Source organism: Marmota flaviventris, chromosome X, assembly GCF_047511675.1.
Source record: "Marmota flaviventris isolate mMarFla1 chromosome X, mMarFla1.hap1, whole genome shotgun sequence".
NCBI classification, from domain to species: Eukaryota; Metazoa; Chordata; class Mammalia; order Rodentia; family Sciuridae; genus Marmota; species Marmota flaviventris.
The window spans coordinates 92,352,573-92,365,927 of record NC_092518.1 but is presented as its reverse complement, the minus strand read 5'-3'; the positions used below and the strand labels follow the sequence as shown (position 1 = coordinate 92,365,927).

At 36.5% G+C, this 13,355-nt stretch overlaps 1 protein-coding gene across 1 annotated transcript in view; it reads right to left on the bottom strand.

Moving 5' to 3' along the window:
* Window positions 1-13,355, bottom strand: part of Mid2 (midline 2) — a 158,407-nt gene that overhangs the window by 104,504 nt on the left and 40,548 nt on the right. Inside the window, exon 2 of the mRNA XM_071606572.1 lies at window positions 5,048-5,092. The gene's annotated coding sequence lies outside the window, so the exon portion shown is untranslated. The remainder of the gene's footprint in view (window positions 1-5,047; window positions 5,093-13,355) is intronic.

Sequence of the window (13,355 nt, the reverse complement as noted above, 5' to 3'; positions counted from 1 at the left end):
TCCCTCTACTGGAGCAGAGACTGCTGAACTTTTTGTGTAAGAAACCAGTGATAAATATTTCAGACTTTTTGGGCCAAATGATCTCTGTCCCAATTATTCAGCTCTGTCATTGAGTGCAGAAACAGCCATAGACAATACATAAACAATAAAACTTTATTTTCAAAATCAGGTTGTGAGCCAGATTTAGCTCAAGGGCTAAAGTTGTTGAATTTGGAGTAAGCACTGCCAGGATTCTTTTTTGTTCAGAATTCAACTCAAATAGCATTGTTTTGGATTACACCACCCAATCTAAAGTAACTACACATTTGCTTTACTTGCTTTGAAATATTCCCATTTTAATGATCTCCACTGCACCTATCACCAACTGGTATTTTCTTACTCATTGGCTTATCCCCACTTCTACACACGTGCGCGAACACGCACGCACACGCACACACGCACACACAAAACACAATAACATTTACTAAGATCTTTTTGTGTGCTTAGCATTGTTCTAAGCACTTTATATAAATTAACTCTTTAAATGTCACTAATAACCTCATGACAATAATCCATAATCTCCTAATTTTATAGATGAGGAAATGAAGGCTGAGAGATTAATTAATTTATCCATGGTCACATAGCTTAGCCAGTGATTTTCCAGAATTTAGATCAAGGTTCATAAGCATTATGCAATGTTATATCTCAATGACAAGCTCCATAACAGCAAAAATCCTGTCAGTTTTGCTTACTGAGGACACTAGAACAGAGCCTAGAACAATGTTTGGCACAAAATAAGTGATCAATACACATTTGTCAATTTAATAAAAATTCTAAAACACTGATTAGTAACACAGTATTCACTAAGAGTAAGTCAGATCAACCCTATTTCCTTCTTTGATTAGGCTAATAGAACAAAGAATGGTGAATCTAATATTTAGAACAAAGAAAGGGGAATAAAGTTTTGCATTTCTTTGGATTTTAGCAAAGCATCACACAAAATCTTTTCAGAAACCCTTATTTTACTGGAACTTCCCATACCATTTAATGGTAGTTTAATTTTTAAAAAATATATATTAGTTGTTGATAGACCTTTATTTATTTATTTATATGTGGTTCTGAGAATCAAACCCAGTGCCTCACATTTGCTAGGCAAGTGCACTGCCACTGAGCCACAGCCCCAGCTAGTTTACTTTTTTTGTTGTTGTTTCCATGACATTTTTTGGTTTCTTCGTTCCCTGCACACCTTACTATTCTTAATTTGTCCCTTATGTGATCCTCCTCTTTTCCCTTCTCTGACAGCCCCTAAAATGTGGGTATTGAGAAGAATTCTGTCCTCAGCCCTTGGCTCTTCCCACTTTTCAAATTATCTTAGGTGGTTCCATCTTCTGTCATTGTTTCCACTTTTACCTTCATCCTGATGACACCACAATCTCCATCTCCAGGCCAAAAGTGTATTGCAGGCCTAAAAAATTGCACAGGCACCTCAAATTTAACATGTCCAAAACCAAACTCAATATCTTTTCACCAAATTTATTCCTTTTCCTATGTCCCCTGCCTCAATTAACAGCATCATCCTCTCATCCCCGTGCTAGAAATTTGAAAGTCATTTTTGCCTTCTTACTACTCTCATTCCACCCATTAGTAAACATTGACCCAATCTTTTTTTTTAAGAGAGAGAGAGAGAGAATTTTTAATATTTATTTTTTTTAGTTTTCGGCGGACACAACATCTTTGTTTGTATGTGGTGCTGGGAATCGAACCCAGGTCTCATGCATGCCAGGCGAGCGTGCTACCACTTGAGCCACATCCCCAGCCCCAATTGACCCAATCTTAGTGATTCTACTTCTCAAATATTTCTCAACTCATCATACACCTATTAGTTATAACCAACTGTTAGCCACTCTCTCTGCCTCCAGTTCTTCCCCTATTTAGTTCCCCACACAGTCACCAGAATTAGCCTTTTAAAGTGAAAATCTGATCATGTAACACCCCATTGCCTACCAGAATGGAGTTCAAGTTACGTCAAAGACCATACCAATCTCCTGAAACTTGCCAACTGCTGTCTCACAGCTAATGTTTCAACAATTCCAAACTGCTTGCAACATTACAATTCTCTATTTTATGTATTCCTTCATACTGTGGCCTCTGTTTTTGTGCCCACTCCCCCACTATTTTTTTTAAACATTTATTTTTTAGTTTTAGGTGGAAACAACATCTTTATTTTATTTTTATGTGGTGCTGAGAATCGAACCCAGTGCCTCATGCATGCTAGGTGAGTACGCTACCACTTGAGCCATATCCCCAGCCCCCCCACTCCCCCACTATTGACTCCCCTTTTGCCTGGCTGACTTTTTGTCATCCTCTCAGACTCAGCCTAGACATCATCTCCTCAAACAAGGCTTCCTTTAATAGGTTCCATACTGGGCTGGGTTAGATGGCTTTCTTGTGTATTTTCGAGGCATCCTGAACTGGCCTTTATCACAGCTCTCATTTGACTATATTTATCCTGTCTGCTCACATCCCTCATTAGATTATGAGCTACTCAAAGGCAGGGACTATGGCTTATCCAAAGTTGTACCCATGGCACCATTTGCAGTGCCTGGCACATAGTAAGAATTAAATGACTGCTTGATAATTCACCTATTTTATGGCCACAACACACTGTTGTCTCATTAAGTTGACTCATGACATCCTTAATTATTTTTACACAATTATTACATAGTGTAGTAAGTGCGATTATAAAGGAGGAAAAATAAAAGAGCTGGGCATGGTGGCTCACACTGGTAATCTCAGTGGCCAGGAGGATCACAAGTTCCTCAAAGACTGAGTGAGGCACTGATCAGCTTAGTGAGAATCTATCTCAAAATAAAAAATAAAAATGGCTTGGGATGTAGCTCAGTAGTTAAAGCACCCCTGGGTTCAAATTGCAGTACCAAAAATAAATAAATAAATAACTGAACAAACAAATAAATAAATAATCAAACAGAAGAAGGACACATAACTTGGGGTAAGGTGAGGGAGATAGAGGAAAAAAGATATAGAAGTGCAGTAATTCAAATTTGGACTGCAGAAATAGAAATAGTGTATGAGAAACCAGCAAAGAGATACTGTGGATCTATTCTGCATGGTCAAACTACACATAAACAACTTTTCGACTGGCAAGGTAAGTTGGATTATCCAATAAATACCAGAGGTTTCGAAAAAATAAATCCAAGTTTGAGAAATGGTTGAAGAATTAGAGAAAGTTTAATCAGGATAAGGGAAGACTGAGGGATTTGATGGTTCTCTTCAAGTTTTGAATAGCTATATTACTGTTTGAATTGTGTGCCCCCAAAAGATTGTTGAAGTCCTAACCCCCAGAACCTCAGAATGTGACCTCACTTGAGAAATATCTCTTTGAAGATGTGATTGATTAAGATGAAGTCACATTGTAATAAAGTGAGCCCTTACTCTGATAAAACTGGTGTTTTTATGAGAACAGGGAAATTTGAGCACAAATGTAGAAGGAAGATAGTCATGTGAAGATAGTCAAAGATTGGATTACACTGCCACAAGCCAAGGAACAAGGAGCCCCCACCAAAAAAATCTGGAAGAGAAAAGGAAAGATTCTCCCCTAGAACCTTCAGAGGGAACATAGTCTTGTCAACAACTTAATTGCAGATTTGCAAACTCCAGAACTGTGAGATGATACATTTCTGTTGTTTTCAACCACACAGTTTGTGGTACTTTGCTATGGCAGCCACAGGAAACCAATACAGCCTGTCATGGAGCAGGGAGAGCAGATTGGTTTTGTGTAAGACCCAATAGATGGGAGACATAGGGAGACAGAAATACTTTAAATCAAATGGGAACTTCATAGTCAGTCTATCCAAAGATTAAAATGAGCTGCCATGGAAGTCAGCAAGCTCCCCATCACTGAAGGTCAATGTATAGGACAGAAGTTTGTTTGGCAGAGAATGTAATGATAATACTAGTATTAACAGTACAACTAAAAACCTCATCCTAATCTGAACAAACCAACTTCTAAAAGATGCTTATGACACAATTGGGTATTTTGAAAGCTGATTGGATATTTGATTATATTAATGATTTCATGCTAATTTTTAGGTGAAAAGAATAGTCTATTGATTATAATGAGAGAGGGACAGAAAAAGGCAGAGGAAGAGACAACTTATCTTTTAGAATTACCACTTCAGTATTCCTGGAGAAAATCATATGGATGCCTAAGATTTGTTTTAAAATAATTTAGAGGAAGAAGAGATGAGTTGGTTTGCAGATAAAAGAAGATTGTCCACATGTTGGTTATTGTTGAAACAGGAATGATGGATATGTGGAAATTCATTTATAACATCCTTTCTGTGTATGTTTGAGATTTGCAGGGGGGGGGGGTGGATACTAAGGATTGAACTCAGGGGCACTCGACCACTGAGCCACATCCCAGCCCTATTTTGTATTTTATTTAGATACAAGGTCTCACTGAGCTGCTTAAAGCAGCACCTTACTAAGTTACTGAGGCTGGCTTTGAACTCTTGATCCTCCTGCCTTAGCCTCCTGAGCCACTAGAATTACAGGCGTATGCCACTGCCCCCTGATGTTTGAGACTTTTTAAAGCATTATCTCATCTAATTTAACCATAGCATGTAAGAAGACCTAAATAAAAAATAGATACATGGAAGGCAGTATTGTAAAGACACTTCCTATAAATTGGTCTACATAATCAATTTTGAAAAAAAAATGTATATGCTGTTTACTGGTATCCAGAGTATTTAAGCCCTGGAAGGATCAGTAGACCAGATTAAAGGTTCTAAAAATTGATTGTTCATCTGAATTTACTGAGGAGAACTTTAGAAATACTGACCTAAGATTGTACTGTATTGTACCTCTGGGGCAAGGTCTTAGAATCTGCATATTTACAGGATCCCTGGGATGAGATATCCGGGTTGAGAATCACTGGAAAATGAGATATATAAAGGTCTTTCTCAACCCTTAGAGTCTCTAATTCCTGATTTATTTGCAGGAAAGAATGAAAACTCAGTTATGTGCAACTCTATAGAAAATTGCTTACCTGTTCACTGAAGACAGTCTTTTAGGTGAGACTTCAACTTTCATTCTAAGGAAATACAAAATTTTTTTTTAGGAAATACAAATTTTAAGTAATGGAAACGCAGTCCAGATGTACAGAATTAGAGAATTAAAAATATCTAAAAACGATATGACAATTAATACATCAACTTTATATTTTATTTCAAATGATTTTCAATGTATAAACATATAATACAATAAGATAAAAACTTGTGACTAGAAAGCAACTTGATGGATTTCCATGGGTACCTTATATAAACCAAACTCATTATTCTAGAATTTAATTTTTCAATATAAATTGAGTCCCTTTCCTCAAGGAGCCCAAAATCTAGTAGAGGCTAAATAGACAAATTCAAAAATTTGATAAAGTCCTGAGATATGATAAATACAAACCGCTACAGAACATGTGCAATAAGGTCATAATCAGCAGTGGAAGTGGCAAGAGGATAGTCAGGGAAAGAGGAGTCTTGAAAGCAGTCTAGGAGTTATCTGGGGGCAAGAAGGCATTTCAGAAAGATAGCACAAAATTGCAAAAAGGCCAGAGGAAATGTAGCAGCTTCCATGATGTGATAATATTCTAGACACATAGGCTGAGTGTGGAGTGAAATGAAGAGAAATTGATCAAGTAGTCAGAGGCTAGATCACAAACACTCTGCATGACATTCCAAGGGATATAGACATTATTCAGAATTCTGGTTGGGTAAAGGGGATGGTGGTAGGGAATGCAGAAGAAGAAGGAAACTTTGAAAGGAAATGGGAATGGGGAAATAGGAGAAGGATAATGAGATTAGTTTTGGACTTGCAGAATTGAAAGAGTCTATGAAACAATCCAGTGAAATTGTTGAGTAGATAAATGGATATGTGTGTGGATTGCTCAGGAGAGAGATGAGCACTGAATACCCAGATGTAGATATCATGAGCATGTGGATTGGAATTAAGAGAGCAGATAAGGCTCCAAGGAAAGTTGAGGGTAGGGCTAAAGACAGAGGCCTGGGGAACATTAACATTTAAGGAATGGTGGATGAAGAGGGGCCCCAGAAGGAGGTAGACAATGAGCAGCCAGAAAGGTAGGAAAAGCAGGATGGTAGAGTATCATGGAGTGAAGCATATTAGTTTCTTATTGCTGCTGTATCCAATCACCACAAATTTAGAAGCTTAAAACAACACAAATTTATTAGCTCACACTCCTGAAGATAGGGAATCTAAAACTAGTCTCACTGAGTGAAAGTCAAGGTTTCAACAGGACTGACGCTTTCTGCCGTCTAGGGAATAATTTGTTTTCTTGCCTTTGCCAGCTTCTAGCTCCTTGGACCCTTCCTCCTTCATCAAAACCAGCAGCATATTATATTTATATCTCCTTCACTCTCTCTGCTTCTGCCATCACATCCCCTTCTCTGACTGTTCTTCTGCCTCCCTCTTATAAAGATCCTTGTGATTACATTAAGTCCACCCAAATAATCCAGGATTATTTCCCCATCTCAAGATCCTTAACTCAATAAGATCTACAAAGTCTGTTCTTCCACATAAAGCAATATATTCACAAATTTCAGGAATTCAAATATGGACATCTTGTGGGGGGGAATTATTATGTCTGCCTCAATAAGTAGAATGTTTCAAGAAGGAGAATCTGGTCTGGTGTGGTGGCATCTACCTGTAATTCCAACTACTCGGGAGGATGAGACAGGAGGAGGATCAACAAGTTTGAGGACAACCTGGATAATCTAGCATTTTGGAAAAGGAAAAGAAAGGTGGACATGATTTCATAAAAATTGAAGGGAGATCATCAGAATAGAGGAAACAGACCAGGGGGAAGGAGGAGGGAAGGGAAAAGGGAAATACTAGGCAATGATATTGGCTAACTTACATTGTTATATTGTGTGCATATATTATTATGGAACAACAAATCCATATTATTGGGATTAATTATGTACAATTGTATGTACAATTATGTACAACTATAATGCACCAATAAAATGTGGAAAAAATTAAAAGTACTGAGAGTGTATCTCCATGGTAGAGTGATGTTGGGTTTAATCCCCAAATAATAATAATAATAATAATAATAATAATAATAATAATAGGAAGAGTGTCCATAGAGTCAAACACAGAGGAAAAGTTGAGGAAGATCAAGACCAAAGAGTGGCATTTGGATTTAGAAATTACAAAAAGAAATTCCCTATTACTTTTCCTACTGCCCATCAGCCTCCCTACTGACTTCACTCCTAACTTGACTGTACATTCCATCATTGCAACTATACTCAGCTCCCTTGCCCATCACTCCTTCACTTTTATGCTACTGACAAAACTTCAATCCTAGATAAACTCTGCCATCTGCCTTCTTGGGACCTGTACCCAAGCTACTGATTAGAGATGTTAGCTCTATACACTGAGAGGTTCTGCATGCAACAAGAACAGCAGGCAAGATGGGTGCTGTGGTGCACACCTGTAATCCCAGTGGCTCAGGAGGGTGAGGCAAAAGGATCGTGAGTTCAAAACCAGCCTCAGCAAATTAGTAAGACCCTAAGCAACTTAGCAAGACCCTGTCTCTAAATAAAAAGTAAAGAAGGCTGGGGATGTGGCTTAGTAGTTAAGCACCCTTGGGTCCAACTCCTGATTAAAAAATAATAATAATAAGCAGGTATCCAGACTTTGGTTGCTAAATGCTATTCTCTACTGAAAGAAATAGTACTTATTAAAGAAATGGATGGTTTCATGGCTGGGGTAAGAGAAATACAATATAAGCCTAGAATATTGTTTTTATGTAAGAAAGTAATACTGCATTCAGAAATAATGAGGGAATATCAAATGGACAAATAGACACAACGCCAGCATGAAGAGACTTCCACTGACCAAATCTGGAAATCTGAAGCATTAAAATAATCATGATAAAAGATGCTAACTCTTTGAATAATATAAGAATCTATGAGTTCACACTGTTATAAACAAATGAGAAAGAAGGGAAAGCTCATCTTTACAGTAATAATCAACGTAGGAGAAATGATGGAATAAAAATAAAATGCCATTTGGCCTCCATCAGAATAATAGCTGAATAAGGCAAGAATCATCAGTGAATACTTAAACTAGTACATTAAAGTCTGAGAAGTAATGAGAAAATACGTACGTATATATGTGTGTGTGTGTGTGTCTGTATGTGCATGTGTGTGTGTGTGTGTGTGTGTGTGTCTAGGGAGAGGAAGGAAGAGACAAATATGGTAAAAATGTGATAAATATTAGCATTTGGGGAATCTGGGAGAAGGGTAAATGGTATCTTTCTTCTACTCTTCTTGTAAATTTTCTGTGAATCTAAAATTATGCCAAAATAAAAGAGCAAACAAATGATTTGAAGTGAAAACAGCAACTTCTCAATCAGTTTTGCTTTACTTTTCAAATTCTTTCAACAAGTTTGACTGAAAAGAAGTCCAGTTGTGGTAATTGTTGCAGATGTTGCCTATTGTATAGGTGGGAGACATTTGGGCTTGTTTATAGTCTCAAGGGAACTATCAAGTAGAAAGAGGGTAAAGATATAGGAGTCATTATTGGCAGTAGGAACATTGATGGAGCATTAGCCTTAGTAGAATGTATAGATTTCCCACTTAGGATAAGAAAAAAACAAGAAACTATGTGTATGTAGATTATATGTAAGAAGTTAGTAAGAGAGATTTCCCTCTTGAAGTCCTATTTATAGAGTAAGAGGCAAAGTCATCTAAGAAGTGTGATGAGAGATATGGTGAAGTACTTTATTTGTAAAATAGTATGTATTCAAAATAACTGTTCTGAAAAATGGGAGAGGAAATTAACTGGGAAAATGTTGAGTTATCTAGTATTGTGTAGGGTCCAGCTGAGGTTCAAGGAAGTTAAAACCCAAATGCAAAAACTGGCTTGTTTGTGAGTATTATTCAGTGCTTTGAAAGAATAAGGTCTTTATAGATTCCTAAATGTCACACCTGAGAAGATTTTAAAATGGCTATATTTCTAAACATTGACATTTTGGGACAAAGAAGATAAGAAATTTAAAAATTACAATTAATAAAATTAGCCTGTTGACTAACCTCAAAAAAGACTGACTTGTTTGTAAAAGAGCGAACACACTGGTTAACTCACACTTTTGGTGATGGCTTTACCTCCTACTCCACAAAGTTAATGCTTCAGTATTCATATGGATGAAATACCAATTATCAGTTCCTTGACATATTCAATTCTCATGATATTTTTCTCAACTCCAACTCAGCCACTTCCTCCCGTGGTAACACCCTGTATCTCATCATCACAAAAATTCTATCACCTCTGCAATTTTTACTTGGAATATCCCACTCATCTATGACTTACCCTCACCACCAATACACACACTCCCCTCCAACAACCCACAGCCTTCCTAAGACCTCAAATCCATTGTCATTTACTTTTCTCACTGTCCATCAGCCTCCCTCCTCACTTCATCTCTAACTTGAATGCATGTTTCATCTTGGCAAGTACACTCAGCTACCTTGCCCATCTCTCCTTCACTTTATTCTCCTGGCAAAACTCTAATCCTCTGCCATCTGCCTTCTTGGGGCATGCACCCAAGATACTGAATAGTTCAGGGGGATATTAAACAATTTAGCTGATTACTTTCACTTTAACTTCATAAAATTATACCACAAGAAAGTAAATAGTCTCTCCATTATGCTATGAATCCCATTCCATTTATTCTCTTTGAGGAATATGCACCTTTAATTAGCTCCTTTCTCTTTTTGCAGTCCTCTGCCTCTCCCTCTCCCTCCCACTCCCCTACTCACCTTGGGCAGTTTCCTTCAGAGTTCAAGCATGTCCTAATACTGCTGATCTTAAAAAATAAACACTCTCCCTTGATCATATACGAACCTCCAACTTCCATCCCACTTATCCTATCTCCTTTATAGCCAACTTCTCATATACAGAGTTGTGTAAATATGCTGTCTGGAATTCCTGCCTTCCCATTCAGTCCCCAATACATTATAATCAGCCCACCACCCCAACCATTTCATCCAAACAACTGTTGTTGTCAATGACCTACATTTTGCTAAATCTAATGAGCACTTATCTGTCCTCATTTTACTCATGCTCTCAATAGCATTCAGCACGCCTTCCATTTTGAAATACACTTCCTAACTATAAGTCTTGACACTTATAATCCCATGGTTTTCCTCCTAACTTCTTAGCTATTTCTCATTCACCTTTACTAACTGCTGCCATCCTTCCTTTACTTTTTAAAAAAAATTGCATTGTTCGGTGAACCACCCCGTACCCTGTCTTCACTCTATGTTCTCTCAGTGGGTGAACTTATTTGCATGGATTTAAATGTCATTTCCACCATTCCAAAAAGAAACTTCATACTCATTAGTGGTCACTTTTCCCCAAATACCCATCCCACCACCTGCTCCTGTAAATTATTAATCTTCTTTTTGTCTATATGAATTTACTTACTCTGAATATTTCATATATGTGAAATCGCACCACCTATGGCCCTTTGTGTTTGGGTTCATTCACTTAGCATTGTGCTTTCAAAATTCTACTGTAATGAATAACTAAAAAGAACTAATAAAAATTCACTCATCTAGTAGCATGTATCAGTATTTAATTTCTTTTTAACTGAATAATATTTTATTGTATGGGTATACCATAATTTGTTTATCCATAATCAATATATGGACATTTGGGTTGTTCCTACTTTGGGGCTATAATGAATTATAGCACTGTGAACATTGGAGTACAAGTTTTTGTATGAACATGTTTTCATTTCTCATGAATGTATCCTGATAGTAGAATTGTTAGGTCATATATATGGTCCTCCATGTTTGACTTCTCAAGGACCATTTAGAGTGTTTTCAAAGTGGTTGCATTACTTTACATTCCCATCAGCAATGTATGAAAGTTACAATTTCTCTACATCTACACCAACATTTGTTATCTGACATTTTGGTTATAGTCATCCTGACTGTATCTCATTTTGGGTTTGATTTCAGTTTCCCTGAATGGTTAACAATGTTGAACATCTTTTTATGTGCTATTATGGTTTGGATGTGAAACAATGCAAGAAGATTCAGAGGAGAAATGGTTGAGTTGTAAGAGTTTAATCTAATCAGTGAGTTAATCCCCTGATAGGGATTAACTGAGTAGTAGCGGAAGTGGTAGGGTGTGGCTGGGGGAGGTGGGAATTGGGGTGTGGCTTTGGGGTATATATTTGTATCTGACGAGTGGAGTCTCTCTGCTTCTTGATCACCATGATGTCCGCTGCTTCCCTCTGCTACACACTCCACCATAATGTTCAGCCTCATCCTGAACCCTGAGAAATGGAGCCAGCCTTCTATGGACTAAGACCTCTGACACCATGAGTCCTCCTCTATAATTGTGCTGATTAGGTCCTTTAGTCACAGCAGCGAAAAAGCTGACTGAAACATGTATTCATTCGTCATGGGTATCTCTTCTTTGAAGGAACACCTATTCAGATATTTTGCCCAATATATATATATTGATTGATTGATTGATAATGGATATTTAATTTAGAGGCACTCTATCACTTAAGTACATCTCCTAATCCTCTTTATTTTTTATTTTGCGCAGGTTAGCCTCAAACTTGTGATCCTCCTGCCTCAGCCTCCTGAGTACCTGAGAGTATAGGTGTGTACCAGTGTGCCTGGATGCTCACTTTCTAAATTGGTTTATCTTTTTATTATTGAATTATAGGAGTTCTTTAAATATTATAGATATGGATATATACAGTTTCTTATCAGATATGATTTTTAATTTTGATAATATCCAAGTTATTTCTTTTTCCTTTGGTTGACTTGCTTTTGGTGTCATATCTAAAAATCCATTGCTAAAAATCCATATCTAAAAATGTATGCCTATTATTTTCTTCCAAGAGTCTCATAGTGCTGGCTCTTACATTTAGATCTTTGATCCATTTTCAGTTAAGTATATGGTATGAAGTAGGGGGTCCAATTTCATTCTTTCACATATATATGTCCTTTCACCCATTATGTATACATCCAATTGTGCATATTTGTATCAAAAGCTATTCTTTTACCCATTGAATGACCTTGTCAAAAATTAAGTGACTGTGGCTAGGGTTGTAGCTCAGTAGTAGAGCACGTGCTTAGCATGTGTGAGGCACTTGGTTCAATCCTCAGCACCACATAAAAATAAATTTAAAAAACAAAGTTATTATGTCCATCTAAAACTAAGAAACTTAGTTGACTATAAATGGAAAGGTTATTCTGGATTGTTAATTATATCCCATTGATTTCCATGTCTATGATTATGCCAATACCATGCTGTCTTGTATATTGTAACTTTGTAATAAGTTTTGAAATCAGGAAGTTGTGTCCTCCAACTTTGTTCTTCTCTTTCATTATTGTTTTGGCTATTCTAACTGCTGCATTTCCATATGAATTTTGAGATCATCTTGTCTACAAAAAAAGTCAGCTGGAATTTTTATAGGAATTGCATTGAATCTATAGATCAATATGGGAGGTATTACCCTCTTATTAAATCTTCTTATTAAATCATTAAATCCATGAATATTAAATCATTAAATCTTTCAATCCATGAATATGGAATATATTTCCATTTATTTAAGTCTTCTTTTGTTTCTGTCAACAAGGTTTTATAGTTTTCAGAGTATAAGTTTAGCACTTTTTTGGTAAATTCATTCCTAAGTAGTTCATTCTTTTTGATGCTATTGTAAATGGAATTGCCTTCTTAATTTCCCTTTGGAATTTTTTTTTATTAATTGTATTTAGAACACAATTGATTTGGGTATATTTATCTTGCATACTTCAATTTTTGTGGAACTATTAATCCCAATAGTTCTTTGGGGGGGATTCCTTAGGGTTTTATCTATAAATAATCATGTCACCTGTAAATAAAGATAATTTAAAATTTTATTTATTCTTTTCCATCTGAATGTCTTTTATTTTATTTTCTTACCTAATTGCTCTAGCTAGAACCTGTAGGACAATGTTGAATAGAAATGTCTTGTTCCTGACATCAAGGGAAAGTTTTTTTATATTTCATCACTGATGATGTTAGCTATGGGGTTTTCATAGATACCCTTTATCAGGGTGAGGACATTCTCTTCTATTCCTAGTTTTCTGAGAGTTTCTTTTAATAAGGAAAGGGGTAGTGCATTTTTTCAAATGTTTTTTTCCGAGTCTATTAAGATGATTGTGTGGGTTTTATCCTTTAATCTATTGATGCATTCAGCATGATATTGAGGAACATATTGTAAGAGCTACTAGAGGAGTTTTCCAACCACACAGTAAAAAAAAATC